Source organism: Bos javanicus, chromosome 8 (genome assembly GCF_032452875.1).
Source record: "Bos javanicus breed banteng chromosome 8, ARS-OSU_banteng_1.0, whole genome shotgun sequence".
Classification (NCBI taxonomy): domain Eukaryota; kingdom Metazoa; phylum Chordata; class Mammalia; order Artiodactyla; family Bovidae; genus Bos; species Bos javanicus.
Genome location: NC_083875.1, coordinates 41490839 through 41518359, shown reverse-complemented (window position 1 = coordinate 41518359; position 27521 = coordinate 41490839). Strand labels below are relative to the sequence as shown.

General features: G+C 36.3%; 1 pseudogene; it reads right to left on the bottom strand.

The window, feature by feature from the left end:
- Positions 1-19634: 19634 nt before the first annotated feature.
- On the bottom strand, positions 19635-20741 carry LOC133253411 (small ribosomal subunit protein uS8-like; annotated as a pseudogene).
- Positions 20742-27521: the final 6780 nt, after the last annotated feature.

The window sequence follows — 27521 nt, the reverse complement described above, 5'->3', positions numbered from 1 at the left end:
AAAATCATATATGTAGTCACACCTCTATTCTAGGCTTCAGAATCATGCCATTCCTCCATCCTTTGGGTATCATCTGAATGTTCTTCAGGCCCCTCAAATTAAAGGTGTTCATCCTTGAACTTATAAGCCTATTACTTCTTCAGTTTTCTGATCCATTTATACTTTTTTTCTCTCATTAAAATAGTGATGAATATTCTTTGTTGAACACTTGAAGAATCATAACCATGCCAAAAACATAATCTTCTCCCTACTGCCCATAAATTTTTCACAAATGTATTTGATAAACATATTTATAGTCTTTTTACACATGATTAACTTTTTAAGTAAGAAAAAATTAGCACTGAACTCTACATATTATTTTGTAACTCTTTTTTGTTTTGATGACCCAGTACTACTATAAAATAATACATCAAGATCATTTCCCCCATATCCACATAGCCAATCATTAACTATGAGATTTTTTAAAAAATTAATTTATTTTAGTTGGAGTATAATTACTTTACAATATTGTGATGATTTTTTGCCATACATCAACATGAATTGGCCACAGGTATACATGTGTCTCCCCTATGCAGATTCCCCCTCACACCTCCCTCCCCACTCTATCTCAGTTTTCCCAGAGCTTTTACACAATGAAGGAAACTATAAGCAAGGCGAAAAGCTAGCCCTCAGAATGGGAGAAAATAATAGCAAACAAAACAACCGACAAAGAATTAATCTCCAGAATATATAAGCAGCTCATGCAGTTCAATACCAGAAAAACAAACAACCCAATCAAAAAGTGGGAAAAAAAACCTAAACCGACATTTCTCCAAAGAAGACATACAGATGGCTAATAAATACAAAACATACTCAGCAGCACTCACTATTAAATAAATGCAAGTCAAAACCACAATGAGGTATCATCTCACACCAGTCAGAAAGTCAATCACCAAAAAGTCTACAAACAACAAATGCTGGAGAGAGTACAGAGAAAAGGGAACCCTCTTACACTGTTGGTGGGAATGAAAACTGGTACAGCCACTATGGAAAACAGTGTGGAGATTCCTTAAATACTGGGAAAAGAGCTGCTTTACAACCCAGCAACCCCACTGCTGGGCATACACTACAAGGAAACCAGAAGTGAGAGAGACACATGTATCCCAGTGTTCATTGCAGCACTATTTTACAATAGCTAGGGCATGGAAGCAACCTAGATGTCCTTTGGCAGATGAATGGAGAAGGAGGGTGTGGTATATATACACAATGGAATATTACTCAGCTATGAAAAGGAACACATTTGAGTCAGTTCTAATGAGGTGGATGAAACTGGAGCCTATTATACAGAATAAAGTAAGTTAGAAAGAAAAAGACAAATACTCTATATTAACACATATATGTGGAATTTAGAAAGATGGTACCTATGATCCTACATGCAAGGCAGCAAAAGAGACACAGATGTGAAAAACAGACTTTTGGATTCAGTGGGAGAAGGCAAGGGTGGGATGATTTGAGAGAGTAGCATTGAAACATGTACATTACCTAATGTAAAATAGATGACCAGTGCAAATTCGATGCATGAAGTAGGTCGACTATGTGATCTTGAGTAAATCAATCCCCCAATTCTATTTTCTTTACTCAAAAATGGATATGCTAGTACTTAGCTCATTGCATTGCTGTAAGGTGGTGGTTTCTAAACTTTGCTATACATTAGAATCACCTGGTGAGCTTCTTAATATTCAAAACTGATAGTCACACCTCAGAATGTCCAGGAATAAGAGGTAGTCACCAATAATTTTTAATCCAGGCAACTTCAATTTACAGCAAAACCAGAGAGTCAAATTTAAGGTTTAAATGAGACAACATATAAAAAGCACCTAGCAGGTAGAAGGCACTTAATAAATAATAGTATCTTTGATTTACTGAATGTCCACCATGTATCCCACACGTCACCATTCTGGATTCATTATTTCCTTTAACTCTTATCATATCTCTATGAAGTTTTATTATCCCAATTTTACAAAGCAGGAAACTTCGATTAAGAAACCTCTCAATGTAACACGTAATTCAGGAACCATAATTCAAATCCAGGTGTTCTGGACTCAAATCCACCCCTTTTCCTCACACTACATGGCCTACAGAAATAGTTTTTTCCCTCTTTTCTTCCCAGCTTCTCCAATCCTATTTAAACCAGTTGATCATAATACTTTTCACACCAATGAGGTTTTATGTAAATAAAAACTGAATTTGCATTCTGTGGGGTTTCTATCCGTATCTTCTGTAACTGTACTAATTCCCATTTCAGCAAAGAAAATAAGGATTGATTGTGTGGCAGAAGCAGATTGTGAATGCCTATTTGATATACACTGTTAATTGAGTGTAAAATGTGCGTTTTATCCCTTTACCTATATAGCCCAGGGAACTACAACTAGATTAGAAACAATTATATTCATAGATCCCCCCTGAGGCCCTATGAAGTCATCTTTTAAATATGTAACATTTGCTATAAGAGAATTTGTATTGGCTTTAAGCAAACTAATCACCACCATTAGAAATTAACCACACATGGATACACATTTTATATACATACATAATGGTTTTGAAACAGACAAAATTCCTGGCTGCACCACAGTTGTAAGGCCTGTAAGGATGACTCTGCTTGAACACGTGGTGTGAGGAGTGCTTCCATCTGTGGGTAGTTAGGAATCGTGTCAGTTTTTATCATGTAGTAAGACACAGTCAAATTATTTCCATAACTTTTGGAAGTTACTCATTCCACATTTTCTTTATTACTTTTTGGCATTGGAGGCTATTTTATTGCTCTGACCAAATGTCTATGTCTTGATAGCAAAAACATTTGCTTTCTTCTCATCGTGCTCGATATTTTTGGAAGAACAAATTGACAACTCCCATGAATGATTCTGAGTTAGCAGGAGAGCATCTGCTGTAGGGTGGCTCTCCCTCTTTTGAAGTTCACTGAGAAGCGAATTTCAGCATTTTAAAAGCAAGAACATTGCCCAGTCTGAGGTGACAATAAAAGGAATCTACATTCAAAGTCTGGACCACTTATATCCAGAAAACAGGAAAATGTTAATATTTAGTTGGTATATGCTAGCAGATGCTATCCACACCAATACAGAATGTCCATGAATATGAACTGGCCTATCTTGTATTCACTTACTTTTGGGTTTTGATATTTCCTATTCCTTGGAAAATTTCCTATTCAGGGTGGGTTCTATTTTCAAAAAGTTTATATGGTGGGAAAAGAGACACATTAACTGAATTTGGCAATAATTTCATGTTAAAATTGGTCAGTGAAATCTTTTTCAAAGCAGTTGTATCTATTCAGTAATAGCACATGGGCTTATTTCTTCATTGTTCATATTGTGAATTTTCAGCATTCCTTTAGTGGCCCATTTTTGTTACATATTTATTGACTGATTTTTTAAAGATTCATCGATCATTAAAGATCTTTGGGAATACATTCAAAAACGTTAAAATGTTAGGCTTAGTAAAATTACAACAGGCAACATAAGCCAGATTGAGAAATATCTTGCCAAATAGTATTTCTCAGCAAGCCATTTGGAGATACTATTTTTTTTTTTTTATAAAAAGTAGTTGATACCTTGATCAAAAATGTAATTTCTCCCTTCCCCTTTTTCTGAACATTAGTGTTCTTGTACACATATAAATTCCTAAATGGCTACAATTCTAAATTATTCCTGGCATTCATATGTGATTGCATACAAATGTTTGTCTACAGAGTCAAAAGGAATTAAAAGTTCTCAGTGGCAGAAATTATTTTAAACAAATTCATTTGGGATTCTGTTATAACCTTTGGGCTCTGAAACCATGAGGTGCTTACAAAATAAGGTAGAAAAGTGGGGAGATAATTCTCTTAGTGACCAACACAATATATGAGTTTTCCCTTGGGAGGAAAATGTATTGGGTTGGCCAAAAAGTTCGTTAAAGTTTTCCATAAACATAGTATGGAAACCTGAATGAAATTTTGGGCCAACCCACTATTTGGGTGGCTGCTGACTTTGAGTCTTTGTGACTGCTGGGAAAGAGAAAATCTCTGCCTACTTTGGGTAACAGGGTGGGTCTTGGGGTGAGAGGAAATATACTTGGATGGGGTGGCCAGGAAATGCCTCTGATGTGGTAAATTTAAAAACTGAATTAGGAAGAAAGAAAGGTAAAAACTGATATGAACTATGGAAGGAATGGAGAACTTTCCAGGCAAAGGGGAAAGCCCATAAAAAGGACCCTGAAGAAAGAGAGTCCTATATTTGAGAAGCAGGCAGTTCATTACTATGTGTGAAATGAAATGGTAAAGGAAAGAGTACCACAAGAAAGAGCTGTAATGGATAAGACCTAAAACCATTAGGAGCCTTGAAAGCACAGTAAAGAGTTCAAATTTTGTTTTACGGTATTTACTGAGTAGAGTTTTAAACAAAACAGTGACATGATTTAACTTTGGTTTTGAAAAGATTACTCTGACTACTAGAGTATAAACCAGAAGAAGCTAGGCAAATCAATAAACTATTAAAAGACAGAAATGACCAAAATTGGTACAAGACCAAAATTGTTTCAAAACTGGCTACAAAATAAATCACAAAGGTTAAAAATTGATAATTTAAAAGACACACAGATGGTTTTAGACATGACTTCTTTCTAACACTAGTGAATATATATACATACATATTTTTTTAGTCCACCAACTCTAGACTGTAGAAAAAACATGAAAACTTTTCAAATAAAGTTAGAATAGCCTTAGTAAAAAAATCCAATGCAATTTAAAAGAATTTGTATGTTTTACGTTTTGAAATGAAGATATCTATCAAGATGATTGAACATACCAAACATTACAAGAGAAAAACCATGTGATTCTGTCAATGATTGCCATAGAGGTATTTGATAAAGTTCATTAGTCATTTATAAGAAAAATTCTAAGTCAAATTAGGAGTAAGAGAAAGCTCTATAGCAGGTCTTGGCAGCCAGAGGAGGATATGGTATGGGCCAGTTCATGCGCTACTAAAAAAAAACCAGTTCTCTGCCTGCCCAGCCTGTGTTCTACCTGAAGGACACGTGCCAATGATAACAGGCATGGAGACCTTCAGCATCACTGGCCTGCAGCCTGATACCAAAACCTACTACTGACCTCTACTTCTAGAGCCAGCTGAGTGAGCAGTCCTGCTCCACCAATTACCAGTGCTCTGAGGATCATTGCTTCACCTCCCCCAGCCTGGCACCTCTGTGTCTCAGGCAATGAGGCATTTCATAGGTAGTTTTGAGAAACTTTATTCCTTTTCTCTCCCTCTAGGATACAGGAGTTTTTAGGCGCTTGGCTAGGCAGTCTTTCAACCTTGTCACTGTTGACATTTTGAACCAGATAAATCTTTGTTGTGCGGCACTCTCCACCATTATAAAATATTTGGCAGCATCCGTGGTTTTTGCCTGCTTGACACCAGCAGCATACAATACTCTCTTAGTTGTGACAACCAAAAACGTCTCTAGACATTGCTAAATATCCTGAAAGATACAAATCACTGAAGTTGAGAACTGCTGGTCTAGAGGACAATGTCATGACTATGTTTATCATATCTTATGGCTTCATAAGGTTGCATTTACACCAATAAATTCTCAATTAGGAGAGAAAAGGGGAAAACTATCTATGTTAAGTCAGACTTAGCTGACAAAATAAAACACCATAGACTGAGAGGCTTTAAACAAGAGGAATTTATTTTCCCACACTTCTAGAGGAGGGAAGTCTGAAATCAGGGTATGAGTATAGTTGGGTTCTGATAAGGTCTCTCTTCCTAGCTAGCAGATGGCTAACTTCTCACTGTGTCCTCACACAGCAGAGAGAGAGAGAGAGCCAGCTTTGGTGTTCCTTCCTTTTCTTATAAGGCACCAGTTCCAGCAGACAGGGATCTACCCTTCTGATCTCATGTATCCTTAAACACTACAAAGTCTCTATCTGCAATAAAGTCACATAAGGAGTTACATATGTGTAACATATGAATTATGAGGTGACATAATTCAGTCTACAGCACCACCTACTAAATAAGATTTTTTAATAAGCTTTCCCTAAACCCAACAACCACATTATATACAGTGATATATGGCAAAACCAATACAATATTGCAAAGTTAAAAAAAAATTTAACATTCAAAAAAATTAAAAAAAAATAAAATCAGTAACATAACAGGGATTTCTGCTATTGTCACTAATATGCAACACATTTTGGAGACTGATAAGGCTAAAAAATAAAGAAGCAGTGTAAAAAACAATAATGAAAAGATAGCACTGTATTTCCAGTTGATATGACTTTATATTTAGAAAATAGAAGATATTCTGCAAACTATCTGTGAGCATTAATAAGAGAATTTGGTAATGTGAGTAGCCAGATGCAAAATTAATAGCTTTTCTTTCTATGAATATTATGTAATTAGAAACTGAGATAGGAAACATCCCATTCATAAGCACAATAGAAAATAAATAAATAAATCTAAGAAAAAACCAAAATAAATCTAAGAAAACAATAATTATATCTAAATGAAGCAAATGATAACAGTTTATTGAAGGACATAAAACAAGATCTGAAATTGAAGAGACAGTACTTCCTATTTATTAATGATACATACATTTATTGCAGTTCTAATCAGAATCTTAGCATAATTTTTTTGATTGGTCAAAAATTCATATGGAGAAAAGAATACATCATAACTTTTCATTAAAAAAGATATCAAGGACCTACTCAATTAGATATTAAAAGTGCTCCAAATATACTATAATAAAAGCTCCATGTACTACCATACTAATAAGACAAATAGATACCTGGTATAAAACAAAATCTAAAATGAACATAATAAATGATAAAGTTCGTATTTTGATTTAGGACAAAAAACTTTTCTTTCTAAAAAGATGTCAGCCTTCCTGGTTAGTTATTTAGAAGAATATAAAAGTACTCTATAATGGCTAAAGATATAAGTGTAAAAAAATTACAAGACAAAAAGAAAAATTAAGAGACTTTTCTCCTTGGAATGGAGAAAGCAAGACAGTAAAGTCTTAAAAACAAACAGAAGAAGCAGTAGATTTGGCTACACTAAATTAAGATATTTCTGCCCAAGAAAGAGAAGCTAGCACTGTTGGTCAGATGGGAGGTGAGAATATTTACAAATGGAAGTCGTAGTGGTGGGGAGAAGTAGACAGAGTTAACATTAATATATACCTTCCAGAAAAACATCTATTTCTGCTTTATTGACTATGCCAAAGCCTTTGACTGTGTGGATCACAATAAACTGTGGAAAATTCTCAAAAAGATGGGAATACCAGACCACCTGACCTGTCTCTTGAGAAACCTATGTGCAGGTCAGGAAGCATAGTTAGAACTGGACATGGAACAACAGACTGGTTCCAAATAGGAAAAGGAGTATGTCAAGACTGTATACTGTCACCCTGCTTATTTAACTTCTATGCAGAGTACATCATGAGAAACGCTGGGCTGGAAGAAGCACAAGTTGGAATCAAGATTGCTGGGATAAATGTCAATAACCTCAGATATGCAGATGACACCACCCTTATGGCAGAAAGTGAAGAGGAACTAAAAAGCCTCTTGAAAGTGAGAGAGGAGAGTGAAAAAGTTGGCTTAAAGCTCAACTTTCAGAAAACTAACATCACAGCATCTGGTCCCATCACTTCATGGCAAATAGATGGGGAAACAGTGGAAAGAGTGTCAGACTTTATTTTTCTGGGCTCCAAAATCACTGCAGATGGTGACTGCAGCCATGAAATTAAAAGACGCTTACTCCTTGGAAGGAAAGTTATGACCAACCTAGATAGCATATTAAAAAGCAGAGACGTTACTCTGCCAACAAAGGTCCGTCTAGTCAAGGCTATGGTATTTCCAGTCATGTATGGATGTGAGAGTTGGACTGTGAAGAAAGCTGAGCACCGAAGAATTAATGCTTTTGAACTGTGGTGTTGGAGAAGACACTTGAGTGTCCCTTGGATTGCAAGGAGATCCAACTAGTCCATTCTAAAGGAGATCAGTCTTGGGTGTTCATTGGAAGGACTGATGCTAAAGCTGAAACTCCAATACTTTGGCCACCTTATGAGAAGAGTTGATTCATTTGAAAAGACTCTGATGCTGGGAGGGATTAGGGGCAAGAGGAGAAGGGGACGACAGAGGATGAAATGGCTGGATGGCATCACCAACTCGATGGACATGAGTTTGAGTGAACACTGCAAGTTGGTGATGGACAGGGAGGCCTGGCGTGCTGCAATTCATGGGATTGCAAAGAGTCGGACATGACTGAGCAACTGAAATGAACTGAACTGAACTAAGGTAGGAATACCTGGACTCCTAGACAGAGTGGATGTGGATTTGAAAGTGGGAAGATAGTAGAATTTGACCCAAGTATTATGGGATCATTAAAAAAAAAAAATACAAAACTACTCATTCCAAATTAGATACAAAATGAGTATCTCTTTAGAACGAGAAAAGAAGCCAAAACACATTGCAGATTTTAAAAAGCTGCAAAAACTATAAACATTACCAAGTCTAAGAAAAAGTAATAATAAGATACTAATTTTAATCAATCAACTGCTTGAGACACTTTGGCTGTGAACTCTTTGATATCACCTGTTATAAGACAATGATTTTGTAAGATAATATCATAAATAAGGAAAAGAAAGATAAGTTAGTCTTTGTTCTAGCTGGTTGATCAACTGTTGTTTTCTTTATTATGGCAAATTGGGATATATAAAACACAAAAATCACATATGGATGTACTTACTATATGTAGTACAGCTTTAAGCTTGTGGTCTATGTGAAAAATTCTGATAATTCAATTTCATTCAGTTTCTATATAAAAAATATGAATTATTTATAATCATATATGTTACATTTTTGTGGCAAGGGAGAACTTATATTTTGACTAGGCACCATTATGTCTCAAACATTTCAATATTCAGCTAAATAAATGCTCTAATTATCAGCCAAATGAATGCTAAATATTACAAGTCTAATGACTAGAAGAATTATCCACAGGATAATTTCTGGATCCCCAAATTTCAAATATTTCTTCTCTCTACACAATACTTCTGAGTGAGACAGATAGTGCTCTTATTGTAAGATAACTGTAGGTCCTGAATCTCATGTCACTAAGCTGGGTAAGTCAGTGAAGTGAGTGGTTAGGAACTTTCCTAAAGCCACTCCATGCAAGAATGTCTAGCAATAACTGTATACATGTATCCCTAACACAACTTTTTATTGCAGCTAGATCTCAAAAGTACATGAGGGGATGACATGAGGAGAATGTGATTAAGGGGAAGTCAGGGCGGGGGAAAGGCATAGTTTTATTTTTTTATTTTTTATTTTATTTTCTTTTTCTTTTTTTTTTTTAATTAAAAAAATTTCAGTTATACACGTGCTCCCCATCCTGAACCCTCCTCCCTCCCCCCTCCCCATACCATCCCCCTGGGCCGTCCCAGCGCACCAGCCCCAGGCATCCAGCATCGTGCACTGAACCTGGACTGGCATCTCGTTTCATACATGACATTTCACATGTTTCAATGCCATTCTCCCAAATCTTCCCACCCTCTCCCTCTCGCACAGAGTCCATAAGACTGATCTATACATCAGTGTCTCTTTTGCTGTCTCGTATACAGGGTTATCGTTACCATCTTTCTAAATTCCATATATATGCGTTAGTATACTGTATTGGTGTTTTTCCTTCTGGCTTACTTCACTCTGTATAATAGGCTCCAGTTTCATCCACCTCATTAGAACTGATTCAAATGTATTCTTTTTAATGGCTGAGTAATACTCCATTGTGTATATGTACCACAGCTTTCTTATCCATTCATCTGCTGATGGATATCTAGGTTGCTTCCATGTCCTGGCTATTATAAACAGTGCTGCGATGAACATTGGGGTACACGTGTCTCTTTCCCTTCTGGTTTCCTCAGTGTGTATGCCCAGCAGTGGGATTGCTGGATCATAAGGCAGTTAGTTCTATTTCCAGTTTTTTAAGGAATCTTCACACTGTTCTCCATAGTGGCTGTACTAGTTTGCATTCCCACCAACAGTGTAAGAGGGTTCCCTTTTCTCCACACCCTCTCCAGCATTTATTATTTGTAGACTTTTGGATCGCAGCCATTCTGACTGGTGTGAAATGGTACCTCATAGTGGTTTTGATTTGCATTTCTCTGATAATGAGTGATGTTGAGCATCTTTTCATGTGTTTGTTAGCCATCTGTATGTCTTCTTTGGAGAAATGTCTATTTAGATCTTTGGCCCATTTTTTGATTGGGTCATTTATTTTTCTGGAGTTGAGCTGTAGGAGTTGCTTGTATATTTTTGAGATTAGTTTGTCGGTTGCTTCATTTGCTATTATTTTCTCCCATTCTGAAGGCTGTCTTTTCACCTTGCTAATAGTTTCCTTTGATGTGCAGAAGCTTTTAAGTTTAATTAGGTCCCATTTGTTTATTTTTGCTTTTATTTCCAATATTCTGGGAGGTGGGTCATAGAGGGTCCTGCTGTGATGTATGTCAGAGAGTGTTTTGCCTATGTTCTCCTCTGGGAGTTTTATAGTTTCTGGTCTTACGTTGAGATCTTTAATCCATTTTGAGTTTATTTTTGTATATGGTGTTAGAAAGTGTTCTAGTTTCATTCTTTTGCAAGTGGTTGACCAGATTTCCCAGCACCACTTGTTAAAGAGATTGTCTTTAATCCACTGTATATTCTTGCCTCCTTTGTCAAAGATAAGGTGTCCATATGTGCGTGGATTTATCTCTGGGCTTTCTATTTTGTTCCATTGATCTATATTTCTGTCTTTGTGCCAGTACCATACTGTCTTGATAACTGTGGCTTTGTAGTAGAGCCTGAAGTCAGGTAGGTTGATTCCTCCAGTCCCATTCTTCTTTCTCAAGATCGCTTTGGCTATTCGAGGTTTTTTGTATTTCCATACAAATTGTGAAATTATTTGTTCTAGCTCTGTGAAGAATACTGTTGGTAGCTTGATAGGGATTGCATTGAATCTATAAATTGCCTTGGGTAGTATACTCATTTTCACTATATTGATTCTTCCAATCCATGAACATGGTATATTTCTCCATCTATTAGTGTCCTCTTTGATTTCTTTCACCAGTGTTTTATAGTTTTCTATATATAGGTCTTTAGTTTCTTTAGGTAGATATATTCCTAAGTATTTTATTCTTTCCGTTGCAATGGTGAATGGAATTGTTTCCTTAATTTCTCTTTCTGTTTTCTCATTATTAGTGTATAGGAATGCAAGGGATTTCTGTGTGTTGATTTTATATCCTGCAACTTTACTATAGTCATTGATTATTTCTAGTAATTTTCTGGTGGAGTCTTTAGGGTTTTCTATGTAGAGGATCATGTCATCTGCAAATAGTGAGAGTTTTACTTCTTCTTTTCCAATTTGGATTCCTTTTATTTCTTTTTCTGCTCTGATTGCTGTGGCCAAAACTTCCAAAACTATGTTGAATAGTAATGGTGAAAGTGGGCACCCTTGTCTTGTTCCTGACTTTAGAGGAAATGCTTTCAATTTTTCACCATTGAGGATAATGTTTGCTGTGGGTTTGTCATATATAGCTTTTATTATGTTGAGGTATGTTCCTTCTATTCCTGCTTTCTGGAGAGTTTTTATCATAAACGGATGTTGAATTTTGTCAAAGGCTTTCTCTGCATCTATTGAGATAATCATATGGTTTTTATTTTTCAATTTGTTAATGTGGTGTATTACATTGATTGATTTGCAGATATTGAAGAATACTTGCATCCCTGGGATAAAGCCCACTTGGTCATGGTGTATGATCTTTTTAATGTGTTGTTGGATTCTGATTGCTAGAATTTTGTTAAGGATTTTTGCATGTATGTTCATCAGTGATATTGGCCTGTAGTTTTCTTTTTTTGTGGCATCTTTGTCAGGTTTTGGTATTAGGGTGATGGTGGCCTCAGAGAATGAGTTTGGAAGTTTACCTTCCTCTGCAATTTTTTGGAAGAGTTTGAGCAGGATAGGTGTTAGCTCTTCTCTAAATTTTTGGTAGAATTCAGTTGTGAAGCCGTCTGGACCAGGGCTTTTGTTTGCTGGCAGATTTTTGATTACAGTTTCAATTTCCATGCTTGTGATGGGTCTGTTAAGGTTTTCTATTTCTTCTTGGTCGAGTTTTGGAAAGTTGTACTTTTCTAAGAATTGTCCATTTCTTCCACGTTGTCCATTTTATTGGCATATAATTGTTGATAGTAGTCTCTTATGATCCTTTGTATTTCTGTGTTGTCTGTTATGATCTCTCCATTTTCGTTTCTAATTTTGTTGATTTGATTTTTCTCCCTTTGTTTCTTGATGAGTCTGGCTAATGGTTTGTCAATTTTATTTATCCTTTCAAAGAACCAGCTTTTGGTTTTGTTGATTTTTGCTATGGTCTCTTTTGTTTCTTTTGCATTTATTTCTGCTCTAATTTTTAAGATTTCTTTCCTTCTACTAACCCTGGGGTTCTTCATTTCTTCCTTTTCTAGTTGCTTTAGGTGTAGAGTTAGGTTATTTATTTGACTTTTTTCTTCTTTCTCGAGGTGTGCCTGTATTGCTATGAACTTTCTCCTTAGGACTGCTTTTACCGTCCCACAGGTTTTGGGTTGTTGTGTTTTCATTTTCATTCATTTCTATGCAAATTTTGATTTCTTTTTTGATTTCTTCTGTGATTTGTTGGTTATTCAGCAGCGTGTTGTTCAGCCTCCATATGTTGGAATTTTTAATAGTTTTTCTCCTGTAATTGAGATCTAATCTTACTGCACTGTGGTCAGAAAAGATGCTTGGAATGATTTCTATTTTTTTGAATTTACCAAGGCTAGCTTTATGGCCCAGGATGTGATCTATCCTGGAGAAGGTTCCATGTGCGCTTGAGAAAAAGGTGAAATTCATTGTTTTGGGATGAAATGTCCTATAGATATCAATTAGGTCTAACTGGTCTATTGTATCATTTAAAGTTTGTGTTTCCTTGTTAATTTTCTGTTTAGTTGATCTATCCATAGGTGTGAGTGGGGTATTAAAGTCTCCCACTATTATTGTGTTATTGTTAATTTCTCCTTTCATACTTGTTAGCATTTGTCTTACATACTGCGGTGCTCCCGTGTTGGGTGCATATATATTTATAATTGTTATATCTTCTTCTTGGATCGATCCTTTGATCATTATGTAGTGACCTTCTTTGTCTCTTTTCACAGCCTTTGTTTTAAAGTCTATTTTATCTGATACGAGTATTGCTACTCCTGCTTTCTTTTGGTCCCTATTTGCATGGAAAATCTTTTTCCAGCCCTTCACTTTCAGTCTGTATGTGTCCCCTGTTTTGAGGTGGGTCTCTTGTAGACAACATATGTAGGGGTCTTATTTTTGTATCCATTCAGCCAGTCTTTGTCTTTTGGTTGGGGCATTCAACCCATTTACATTTAAGGTAATTACTGATAAGTATGATCCCATTGCCATTTGCTTTATTGTCTTGGGTTCGAATTTATACACCGTTTTTGTGTTTCCTGTCTAGAGAATATCCTTTAGTATTTGTTGGAGAGCTGGTTTGGTGGTGCAGAATTCTCTCAGCTTTTGCTTATCTGAAAAGCTTTTGATTTCTCCTTCGTACTTGAATGAGATCCTTGTTGGGTACAATAATCTGGGCTGTAGGTTATTTTCTTTCATCATTTTAAGTATGTCTTGCCATTCCCTCCTGGCTTGAAGAGTTTCTATTAAAGATCAGCTGTTATCCTTATGGGAATTCCCTTGTGTGTTATTTGTTGTTTTTCCCTTGCTGCTTTTAATATTTGTTCTTTGTGTTTGATCTTTGTTAATTTGATTAATATGTGTCTTGGGGTGTTTCTCCTTGGGTTTATCCTGTTTGGGACTCTCTGGGTTTCTTGGACTTGGGTGATTATTTCCTTCCCCATTTTAGGGAAGTTTTCAACTATTATCTCCTCAAGTATTTTCTCATGGTCTTTCTTTTTGTTTTCTTCTTCTGGAACCTTTATGATTCGAATGTTGTAGCATCTAATATTGTCCTGGAGGTCTCTGAGATTGTCCTCATTTCTTTTAATTCGTTTTTCTTTTATCCTCTCTGATTCATTTATTTCTACCATTCTATCTTCTAATTCACTAATCCTATCTTCTGCCTCTGTTATTCTACTATTTGTTGCCTCCAGAGTGTTTTTAATTTCATTTATTGCATTATTCATTATATATTGACTCTTTTTTATTTCTTCTAGGTCCTTGTTAAACCTTTCTTGCATCGTCTCAATCCTTGTCTCCAGGCTATTTATCTGTGATTCCATTTTAATTTCAAGATTTTGGATCAATTTCACTATCATTATTCAGGATTCTTTATCAGGTAGATTCCCTATCTCTTCCTCTTTTGTTTGGTTTGGTGGGCATTTATCCTGTTCCTTTATCTGCTGGGTATTCCTCTGTCTCTTCATCTTGTTTAAATTGCTGAGTTTGGGGTGTCCTTTCTGTATTCTGGCAGTTTGTGGAGTTCTCTTTATTGTGGCGTTTCCTTGCTGTGTGTGGGTTTGTACAGGTGGCTTGTCAAGGTTTCCTGGTTAGGGAAGCTTGTGTCGATGTTCTGGTGGGTGGAGCTGTATTTTTTCTCTCTCCTTTCGAAGAGTTGGGTTGCTTTTCTGGGTGCCTGATGTCCTCTGCCGGCATTCAGAAGTTGTTTTGTGGAATTTACTTGACGTTTAAATGCTCTTTTGATGAATTTGTGGGGGAGAAAGTGTTCTCCCCGTCCTACTCCTCCGCCATCTTGGCTCCTCCTCCTGAAATATTTTTAATGCTTTGGAGTAGCATTTGGTTTGGTTATAACACAGTGCTGAGATGGATCTTAAGTTGGAAACATAGAATTCCGGTTTTACTCAGATTTTGGGGGCAGAGTTCTAGGGAGAGTTCAGCTGCAAATTCCAAGTTTGTCTCCTCTTAGCTTGGTGATTCTTTCAAGTCCCTTGATATCTCTAAATACAGTCTTCTCATCTGGAGTGCAGAGAGTAAGTGGAGGAGTAGAAAGAACTGACGGAGAAGGCAATGGCACCCCACTCCAGTACTCTTGCCTAGAAAATCCCATGGATGGAGGAGCCTGGTGGGCTGCAGTCCATGGGGTTGCCAAGAGTCGGACACGACTGAAGTAACTTAGCAGCAGCAGCAGAAAGAACTGAGACCCAAAAAAAGCGAAAGGCATAGTTTTAATTAGCTTAAGTTAAAATATGCTACTTTTGAAAATTTTATAAAAATATGTGACCATGTAAACACTTTTGGGTTTCAAGGTCTTTGATAGGGCTGTTACAAGTGGGGAACACTAGAACTTAAGCTTCACTGATTCTCAGTAAATTCACTTCCGGTTGACAGAGGGAAGAATCATAGATGATATCCAGGCTTTTGGCTTGAATAACACACACTAACGCTTGAATAAAGATATTTCCTTGTTTGAGGTTTCATGGCACTTTCTTAAAAACCAGGTGGTCGGGTAGCACCAGGGAGGAGAATCCTGCACAATTGGCTGCCTAGTCTAGAAAGCTTTTGCTCTGTGACTCAGAGATTCCTTTCTTCTACGTGGAGACACGAGATAACCTGGCCTGGAGAGATTTCTATGCCTTCAGGCAGCACTACCACGGACCTTTGGGAGCCCTCTCAGCATCAGATGAACCAGGCAGATGAAAACAGTATTACAAGAGCTCTCAAAACTAAACTATCATTAGAATTGTCATAAAAGAAAAGATTTAATAGGACCCAGACTCTAGTAGCCAAAATGTCCAGGATATGGTTTTTTTTTTTTTTTTTAAGATCACCTGTTATATATCAAGAATGAGGAAAATCACAACTTGAACAAAAAGCAAAATTGACAAAACCAAGATAAATCAAATATAGAAATTACTCTATAATAACAAGAATTTTAAAGCAGTCATATTAAAAATGCTTTAATAAACAATTACAAATTTTGTTGAAACAAATGAAATGACATAAAATGACAGAAGAGAAATAGAAGTTATAAAAAAGAATGACATGGAAAATAGAGAACTGAAATACAATGTTAGAAATAAAAAATTGCTTGAGGGCAAAGTTGCAGAGTAGAGGTGACATATAAAATCAGTGAACTTGAGGAGAGATCAATAGAATTTACTCATTCTGAACAAAGAAGGAAAAATAGACTGGGGGAAAAAAACTGAACAGAGACTTACAGAAATTTTGGCAATAACAAAAAATCTAGCATTTGTATTACTGGGTTCCCTCATGACTCATGGTAAAGAATCTGCCTGCAATGCAGGAGACCTGGGTTTGATCCTTGGGTCGGGAAGATCCTCTAAAGAAGGGAATGGCAACCCACTCCAGTATTCTTACCTGGAAAATCCCATGGAGAGGGGAGCCTGGTGGCTTTCAGTCCATGGGGTCACAAAGAGTTGAACACTAACACTAACAGAAGCAGAGAAGAAAGGAGAGAGTGCTGAAAGAGCATTTGAATAAATAATGGTTGATAAATTTTTTTAATTCGTTAAAAAAAACAAAAAAGAAGAAAAGCTCTAAAACTATAGAATAAAGAAGTTGTGAAAAATTCAAATAATATAAACTAAAAAAAAATCCATGCTAAGACATAAACTTTCAAAAACTAAAAATATTGAAAAAAATCTTGAAAACAGTCAGAGTGAACTAACACATTAGCTACAGGAAACACTACTTTGAATGACAATGGATTTCTTCTGGAAACCATGGTGGCCAGAAGGATATGCCACAGCATTTTCAAATGAGTAAAGAAAATAGTTGTCATTATCAAATTTTATATCTGGGAAATCTATCCTTCAGTAATGAAGAGGCAATGAAAACATAACCAGATAAAGGAAAACTAAAAGAATTTGATGCTAGCACATCTACCCTTCAAGAATGCAAAAGAATTTTCTTCAAACAGAAAGTAAATGATGAATCCTTTTTGAACATCAAGGGAAAAAATGCAAAGAACAGAAATATGGGTACATGCAAAAGACTATCCTTCTCATGAGTTTTGGAAATCATATTTGATGACTGAAACAAATATTTTAATGCCATCTTATAGCCAAGACAATCCTAGAAGTGGAGAAGGTAAAGAAAAATAAATGGAAAAAAGGGATTCAATATTTCACTGAAGTAATAAAATGTTAATATCAGTAAACTGCTATAAGTCCTATATGTATTTTATAATGCCCAGAGCAACTACTATGAAAACTATACAAAGAGACACACTAAAAAAACTATAAATATATCAATACAGAATTCTAAAAATGTTTCAATAACCTGCAGGAAGGCAAGAAAAGAGAAACAGAGAAATAAGAACCAGAGAAAACACACAATAAAAGGCAGATCTAAGTTTTAATATATCAACAGTTACTTTAAGCGCAAGAGTCTACCTACAACAATTAAAAGTACATTAAAAACACAACCCAACTATATGCTATTTATAAGAAATTCACTTAAAATTCCACAAGATAGGCTGAAAGTAAAAGGATAGAAAAGTACACCACGCATAGGCTAAATTTTAAAAAAGCAGGAGTGGCTCTATTAATATGAGATTAAGTGGACTTAAGAGCAATCAGTGTTACTAGAGGCAAAGAGGCATATTACATAGTGATAAGAGAATCAATCCACCAGGTAGACATAACAATCCTGATGTGTGTGCACCCCACAGGAGAACCTCAGAAATACACAAAGCAGAAATGAATACAGTTGAAAAGAGAAATAGACAAATTTACCATTATTGGTTGGTCTTTAATGCCTCCCCTTAGCAAGCAACAGAACTAATAAGAAATCATCAAGGACATAGACGATCTGAACCTGTCTTGTATTTCTGCGGCAAGCATCTTTGCAGCAAACATTTTTGTTGTGAGCATTTTTGCTGCAGACATTCTGGCCACATAACTAATTGGCCGTAAGGCGTTTTGCTATGAAATATAACTGGCTGACAGTTTTTGGTTTGACATTTTGGTTTCAGTGAGCTATGTTATTGATGGTTTTATTGAGCTGACAGATGATGATTTGCCACAAGAGTTGGTTTCTTATTTTCAAAGTCACTGCATTGGAGGAGAAAGAGGCGGAGGGCCTCAAAGGCATGGAGTTGAACCCACATTTCCTATGGAACTTAGGAGTGTCTGTCAACAGACATGTGACAATATGCCAAGAACAAACAACACTGTACAAGTTTTCACAATGTAACACAAAGGTCAGGTACAAATATGCATCTTAGCATTTGGAAACCAACATCCCTCTTAATGAAGGAAGACATTTTCAGGAAAAAGAAAAGTGTGATGCCAAATGAGGAGAGATATCAGCAAACCAAAAAATGTATAAAATACTATGGATGAAAGACTTGGAAAACAATGGTTTAGGTGCAACTCAGAATACAAAATCAATTCTTCGTGCAGTATTGCCATGAACCTACATACATCTTAAATGTGTTCAAATATTTCATATTTTGTAATGAAGCCTTTTTAATTTTGTTATTCGTTTCTCATGAGTCATCATGTCGTTTTAAATTTCTCTTTTATTTTTCATTATTTTATCTTTTATCATAAAACTGTCTTATGGCCAATTAGTTATGCAATGGAAATATCTGAAAATAACAAAAATGCTTGTGGCAAAGATGTTATAGTGAAAGTGCCTAGAACTGATCTGAACAACACAGCTAACCAACAGAAAATTGATGTATATAGAACATTTCACCCAACAAGAACAGAATATACATTTTTTAAGCACCATGGAACATTTACCAAGTATATAATATCTTGAGCATAAAACAAACCTTAATCAATTTAAAAGTAATTGAAATCATAGAAAGTATGTTCTCTGACAAAAATGAAACTAGAAATCAGTAACAGAAAGATGAGGGAAATCTCCAAACACTTGGGAATTAAGGGATACACTTCTAAACAGTGGATCATAAAGTCTCAAAGGAAATTTAAAAATTCATAAAAGGAAATAAAAATGAAAACACATCATATAAAATGTGGAATGCAGCTAAAGCAGTGTTGAGAGGGAAACTTATAGAAAAGAAGGAAGGTCTTAAACCAGCAATATAAGCTTCTATCTCATAAATTCCCCCAAAAGAACAAAATAAGTCCAAATCAAGTAAAAGAATGAATATACTGACCACATTCAATTCTTTTACTTCTCTTGTTATCAGGTCTGGATTCTATTGTCCAGTTTTATAACTATCTCCTTATAAGTACCATTAATTAGTTGCTTATCTCTTTTGTATATAACCAGAAAAAAAAATCCTAACTTTCCTTATACAAATATCTCTCTCTACATTTGTTTACAGTATCTCAGTATTAATGGAGAGAATCACAGCAGTACGGACCAGAGTCATTTCAAATCCATGACCATACCCCATGAATGGTCATTTGACACTGACAAACCTACTCGAGTTTGACTTTTCCATTATTGCAGTGGATGGTTTCAATTCTCTTATATTCTCTTCCCTGCATGATCTAAGCTAATAAGTCTGTATATTTTATACAAAAATACTCCACTCCAGTAAGAACTGCCTCATCTTTCCACCAGATGGTCAATCTACTTGTATCTGTATACACATATTAGCCTCCCCTCTAGTTATAATAGAAAAGGCACTGCTCCTATCTTAACTCACTTACCTTTATTTATTCTTTCCTCTGAGGCATTTTATTTGTATGTATTACATCCCTAGAAAAAGAATCCAAGGATTTTCCCTCCTATGTGTTTTCGTCTTGCTTCTTCATGGTCCGTGATGCCGGCTGAGGTTGTCAGTACGATGAAACCAAACTGATGGGACGGCGCAGGTTATTCCGCCATTCTTCTAGATCTTTGAGTTGCACATCAAATCTGGGGCTGATCGCTCCACACTTACTTAGCCTGCCTGAGAGGTTCACAATTTCCCCAGCCCTGTGACCATCAATGATTTCACATTCACCAATGTAACCATGCTTCATTATCACAGTTAGAGACCTGAGGATGACTTTGGAGCACGGCCTGATAAGCACCTGGCTTTGCCTCTCTTATTGGCATTGTTGATACTCTTGAGAGCATTAGCCAGGACATTGATGTGCACCATTATGGCAGCATGGAAAGATGGTGGAAAACTTACCTTTATTTTTAAAAGGAAACTTTTTTTTTTTTTACTGCCATTTTTTCTTTCTCAACTGTATTATTAATATAGTCTCCACTGGATCCTTCCCATCCAAACTGATGCATCCTTTAAGATGATTGAAACAAACCAAAAAAGCAAACAAACAAAAGCTTCCCTTTGATTCCACACCCTATTCCTGCTACTCTCCATATCTCTGTTCTCCTTCATAAAAATAGAGCATTGTCTATGCTTTTCTCTACCTTTTCACTTCTGATTTTCTCTTCAAATCATTCTAATTGGATATTTCTCTGACTTCTCTAAAAAAAAATGGACCTTATATCATCAATGACCTCATCTTGCTATAAAGCTAATATTCACTTCTCTAAGATCATCTTGCTTGAGCTCTTAACATTTGAAACCATGCACTATTCCCACTTCCTGATACACATCCCTCACTTGATTTCCAGAATATCATGCTTCCTTGGCTTTTCTTTTGTCTCTTTGCCTCATCTCAAACTCCTTTCCCTCTTCCCCTAGACCTCTAAATGTTTTGGTGACCAAAGGCTTTCTCTTCTACTCTCTTCTCACCTCAGTGATCTCATCTGAGTAATTTCAAGCAGTCTCAGGGCTTTAAATTTCATCTTCAGCAGACAACTCAAATTTATACCTCCAGCTTAGTCCTCTTTTTAGAACTCCAAATTCCTATATTCTACTTAACATTTCAATTTGGATCTAATAGAAAACTTAAACGTGACCAAATAGAATTATTAATACCCCTTCCAAATTTGCTGCTGCAAAATCTTCCACCTGTCACTAAGCAGATTTATCATCTACCTAATTGCTCAAACAAAAAAAATTATAGGTTTTGTAATTATTGATTCTTCTTTCTCTTATAGCCTATATACAATCCATCAGTAGTACTGTTGGTATTAGTTTCAATATGTCCTGATACTGTCCAGTTACTACCGTTGGCATAACTATAACTTCTTCTACATCACCTACTCATCTCATATTTTCTTAACAATTGACTTTCTGAATTCATTTAAAACTCAGATATGAGTGTCAGGTCATTTAAAAATGGTAGGACCTTAAACTTTTCCAGGGTCACACATTGTGTGAGTGTTTGCTTTTAATTTGAACCTTAAAAGATATTTTTTGGAGAAACTACTTCAAATGTCATTTTACATTGGCAATATTGGAGCTTATATTTTGAAAAGACAAACAAAAAGCATAAAGAGCTTTTGGGGTCACCAGTGGTGAATTTAAACTACTTCAGTTCAGTTGCTCAGTTGTGTCCAACTCTTTGCGACCCCATGAACTGCAGCACGCCAGGCCTCCCTGTCCATCACCAACTCCCAGAGTCCACCCAAACCCATGTCCATTGAGTCGATGATGCCATCCAACCATCTCATCCTCTGTCGCCCCTTCTCCTCCTGACCTCAATCTTTCCTAGCATTACGGTCTTTCCAAATGAGTCAGTTCTTCGCATCAGGCAGCCAAAGTATTGGAGTTTCAGCTTCAACATCAGTCCTTCCAATGAACACCCAGGACTGATCTCCTTTAGGATGGACTGGTTGGATCTCCTTGCAGTCCAAGGGACTCACAAGAGTCTTCTCTAACACCACAGTTCAAAAGCATTAATTCTTCTGTGCTCAGCTTTCATTATAGTCCAACTCTCGCATCCATACATGACCACTGAAAAAACCATAGCCTTGACTAGACGGACCTTTGTTGGCAAAGTAATGTCTCTGCTTTTTAATATGTTGTCTAGGTTGGTCATAACTTTCCTTCCAAGGAGTAAGCATCTTTTAATTTCATGGCTGCAATCACCATCTGCAGTGATTTTGGAGCCCAGAAAAACAAAGTCAGCCACTGTTTCCACTGTTTTCTCATCTATTTGCCATGAAGTGATGGGACAGGATGCCATGATCTTAGTTTTCTGAATGTTGAGCTTTAAGCCAACTTTTTCACTTTCCTCTTTCACTTTCATCAAGAGGCTCTTTAGTTCTTCTTTACTTTCTGCCATAAACTACCTAGACATGTCTTTAAGAATAAATTAAAGCATAAACTCTCAGAGTGCTAAAGTTTGTATAATATAATAAGGGGAAAAGAGGAGAATTTTAAAAGTTATACTAATGAGCAAGAGGAACAAACAGGAAGAGGTAGGCCCTCTGCTTGAGACAGATGGTGATAACAGACGACAAAGAGGAAGCAGGACCATTGCGTTCCTGTTCTGCCAGTCTTCTGTGCAAGAGACAATGATCTTCAGATTGAAGACGGAAGAACAAACTATTTAAGAGGGACCTGGTATCAAAGGCAGGTGGGAGTATTCAGAACATCAAATGCCCTATGATGACCTTCACTGCAGGGTTGGAGAGAACTAGGAGGTGAAACTTCTGAACCAGCAACTGTGACCTCTGAGGAATAGTGGAGAAGGGAGAGGTGTCATAGGACTGGAAAAGCAAATGCAGTGTGAATTCTCCATATGGGAAAATAGTAAATTCTGCAATTACAGATCGGTGAGCCAGACATTAATCCCTATGCAAAATTAAAAATGGATTATCAAAATGAATGGGTTTTCAAACAGCATAAAGTGAGAGCATGTAAATTCCTATTAATATAAAGAGAAGTAGTATTCACTAAGACTCAGCATGGGCTCATTAAGACTAAACTGTACTCAGACTAACTTAATTTTCTTTTTGGGTAGGTTAACTACTACTGTTAAGAGGAGTTACTATTTCTTCAGTACTTACTCGATATTTGGCTCTTGGTTAATGCTTTATTTGCATTTTCTTAGTTGACCTTAAGTATTATTTTCCCCCATCTTATAAAGTAACAGAAGTTTAGAGCGGTAAATAGCCCAAGATCACAATGCTAAAACTAGGCAATAGGAATTTTAGCATAGGTAGCCACATTATAGGCAGTGCTATATTGCCGCTAAAGAGTATAGGATGAGTATATACCAAGAATGCTATTGAAATGGTACACCCTTGGGGAGAATGGGTGCATGTATATTTATGGCTGAATACCTTTGCTGTCCACTTAAAACTATCATAATATTGTTAATCGGCTATACTCCAATATAAAATAAAAAGTTTTAAAAAATTTTAAAAAGGGGGGCTTCCCTGGTGGCTCAGTGGTAAATAATCTGCCTGCGAATGCAAGAGATGCAGGAGACCTGGGTTTAATAGCTGGTCTGGGAAGATCCCACATGCCATGGAGCAACCAAGGTCATGCAGCACAACTATTGAGCCAGGGCTCTAGAGCCCAGGAGCCACAGCCAATGAGCCCATGTGTCCCGGAGCCCATGCTCTGCAACAAGAGAAGCCACTGCAATGAGAAGCCGCACACAGAAACTAGAGAGTAGCCCACTGGCGGCAACTAGAGAAAAGCCCACGCAGCGCCAAGATCCAGCACAACCAAAAATAAATTAATAAATACATACATAATTTTTTAAAAAAGAAAGAAATGGTACACCTGAATGGGGACAAAGTATAAAAGGATGAATTAGCTGGGGTGATCCATTAATGATAGAATGATCATTTTCAAAGAGCACTGATGAATGTGCCATTGTCTATGAATAAAGAAATCTCCAGTGATCTAATCCCAGAATTTCATCCTTGACCTATGGTTGGTTACTTTTTTATGAACAACTTGGCTAAATAAATAAATTGGATCTTATCATATATGTGGATAACCTGAAATTTAGTTGGCTAGTATCTAATGACAAAATTGGTTTCTCTAAACATCATAGCACAGGTTAAATAAAACAAGAGATAGCATATTAGGACAAAATATAAAATCTATCACTTGGGTTTTTAAAAATCTACCCAACGATACATGGAGAAAAACAGAAGAATCAACAATAATTGATGAATAGCTTCTCCTCACGTGGCCAGGGCAGTGGTATCACAGCCCCAGGGTAAGGCATCTTACCAAGGCAAAAAGTCCAAATAAGGAAGCTTTAGATTCCATCACTGAACTCTTTACGGAAAGGCTCCAAAAACACAAGTAGCAAAACAGTGCCAGGAGTGAAGTCCAGTGAGTAACACGGGGAAATATTAGAGAGCAAGCAAAGGGGAAGTTTAGCAGTTGAGAGAATTTGAAGCGGGAGAGGGAGAAAGATATCAGAAAAATCTACCTATTTTATAATCCTTTTTTCCCCTTATATATACACTCTTTTTTTTAGAAGTCAGGAAAAATTTATTACATAAAAAACTCTCTGTAGAGAATTCTCTACATTACCCCAAAACACAAAATTTCAATTCAAAGTGGATCAAAGAAATAAATGTGCAGAACAAAGCCTAAATCACATTGGAAAAATATAAGTGACAATAAATTTTTTTTTTTTTTCCTTTACAGGAAAAGAGAATTCAAGACAAAACATTGCCTTCGGTTGTCATGACTTTTTAGTCTCCTTTAATCGGAAACAGTTCCTGGGTCTTTGTATTTCATGACACTGACATTTTAAGAGTACAGATTTTATTCCAGTTTGGGTTTGTCTAATGTTTCCCATTAGGTTCAGGTTATACTCTTTTGGCAGGATTATCACGGAAGTGATGCTGAGTTTTCCTAGCGCATCATATCAAGAGGCACTTGCTGTGGATTAATCTAATTATGGTGATATTAACTTAGATTATTTAGGTAAAGCAGTGTCTGCCAGGTTCACCCACTGTAGAGCGGTGAACTCATCCTTTGTAATGAGTAAGTATCTTGTGGGAAATATACTGTTACTCTTCAAACCTTCATTTACGACTTTCAGCATCTAATGATAATTCTTGCCAGAAGCAATAAAAATTATGATGCTTTTGCCAAATGGTGATTTTCTACCTAATTACATCATTTCATCTACAAGTTTGTTTTCTATAATAAAGAATAGGTAGATGTATATGTTGTTTTTTTTTTTTTTTTTTAGGTCCATACAATTTTTGTCCTTTATTGTGCCCATCTGTGCATGAAATCTTCCCTTGGTATCTCTCACTTTCTTTTTTTTTTGTTCTTTTTTTTTTATATATATATATTTTTTTACCACAGGTATACATGTGTTCCCCATCCTGAACCCTCCTCCCTCCTCCCTCCCCATACCATCCCTCTGGGTCGTCCCAGTGCACCAGCCCCAAGCATCCAGTATCGTGCATTGAACCTGGACTGGCATCTCGTTTCATACATGACATTTTACATGTTTCAATGCCATTCTCCCAAATCTTCCCACCCTCTCCTTTTCCCACAGAGTCCATAAGACTGTTCTATACATCAGTGTCTCCTTTGCTGTCTCGTATACAGGGTTATCGTTACCATCTTTCTAAATTCCATATATATGCGTTAGTATACTGTATTGGTGTTTTTCCTTCTGGCTTACTTCACTCTGTATAATAGGCTCCAGTTTCATCCACCTCATTAGAACTGATTCAAATGTATTCTTTTTAATGGCTGAGTAATACTCCACTGTGTATATGTACCACAGCTTTCTTTATCCATTCATCTGCTGATGGACATCTAGGTTGCTTCCATGTCCTGGCTATTATAAACAGTGCTGCGATGAACATTGGGGTACACGTGTCTCTTTCCCTTCTGGTTTCCTCAGTGTGTATGCCCAGCAGTGGGATTGCTGGATCATAAGGCAGTTCCATTTCCAGTTTTTTAAGGAATCTTCACACTGTTCTCCATAGTGGCTGTACTAGTTTGCATTCCCACCAACAGTGTAAGAGGGTTCCCTTTTCTCCACACCCTCTCCAGCATTTATTATTTGTAGACTTTTGGATCGCAGCCATTCTGACTGGTGTGAAATGGTACCTCATAGTGGTTTTGATTTGCATTTCTCTGATAATGAGTGATGTTGAGCATCTTTTCATGTGTTTGTTAGCCATCTGTATGTCTTTTTTGGAGAAATGTCTATTTAGTTCTTTGGCCCATTTTTTGATTGGGTCGTTTATTTTTCTGGAGTTGAGCTGTAGGAGTTGCTTGTATATTTTTGAGATTAGTTGTTTGTCGCTTGCTTCATTTGCTATTATTTTCTCCCATTCTGAAGGCTGTCTTTTCACCTTGCTAATAGTTTCCTTTGAAATAAATTTGTGCTTAAGTGTAAAACAAAATTATGATTACCAAGTGGAAATATGGTGGAGGGGATAATTTAGGAGTTTGGGATTAACATATACACACTACTCACTACTATATATATAAAATAGATAATCAAAAAGGACTTACTATATAGCACAGGGAACTCCACTCAATATTCCATAACAATCTATATGGGAAAGGAATCTAAAAAAGAATGAATATATGTATATGTATAACTGAACCACTTTGCCATATATCTGCAAGTAACACTACACTGTAAATCAAATATACTTCAATAATTTTTTTAAAGTTCTCTTTCACACATTTATCTTTCTTTTTTAATCGGAGGATAATTGACTTACAATATTGTGTTGGCCTCTGCCATACATCAGCATGAATCTGTCACAGGTATACACATGTCCCCTCCCTCCTCCATCCCACTCCCATCTCCCACCCCATCTCATCACTCTTGGTTGTCACAGAGCAGTGGGTTGAGCTCCCTTTGTCACAGAGTAAATTCCTACTTGCTATCCACTTTACATGTGACAATGTACATATTTCTGTGCTATTCTCTCAATTTCTCCCAATCTCTCCTTCCCGCATCAGGCCCACAAGTCCGTTCTCCATGTCTGCATCTCCAGTGCTCTCCTGCAAATAGGGTCATCAGTACCATCTTTCTAGCTTCCATATACACATGTTAATACACAATACTTGTCTTTCTCTTTCTGACTTACTTCACTCTGATACACACTCTTTATTTTCCTTTCCTCTCTTAAGTGTGTAGTGTAATAGTGGAAGGTCTCCAATTACTGAGGGCTTCAATTATTTTCTTATCTGTACTATAAGCAGGCCTTCAAGTGGCTTTTGCAGTAAATAATGTTTCTTTATTTATTACTTTGTTTAAAAAATATTTGTTTTCATTAAAAAAAATCTTTTTACATGTGAACTATTTTAAAAGATTTTAGGCTTGAATATGCATGTGTCCCTTGATGTTAAGGGAAGCTGATTTTCAGACTACACAGCTGCATTGAAGCCTCTTTTTATTTAGTTTCTGGGAAGTATTTGAAGAAGTATGTATAGCAGCTATAAAGAGCTTTGACTCTTCTGAAAAATACATTGGATAGAAATATGAGTATGACGTGACTAGTAAAAAAAGCTAAGATGATGTGATGCTACACTGATAAAATTATACTATATAGTAAGAAGGAACTAATCATCTCTTTCTCTTTATGTATGTATGTGTATGTATGTGTGTGTGTTATATATATATATATATATAAATCCACACGTGGAAGAATATCTAACTCTAACATTTTAAGAGTATGAATAAAAATACCCTTGTATTTCCAGAGAGTGAC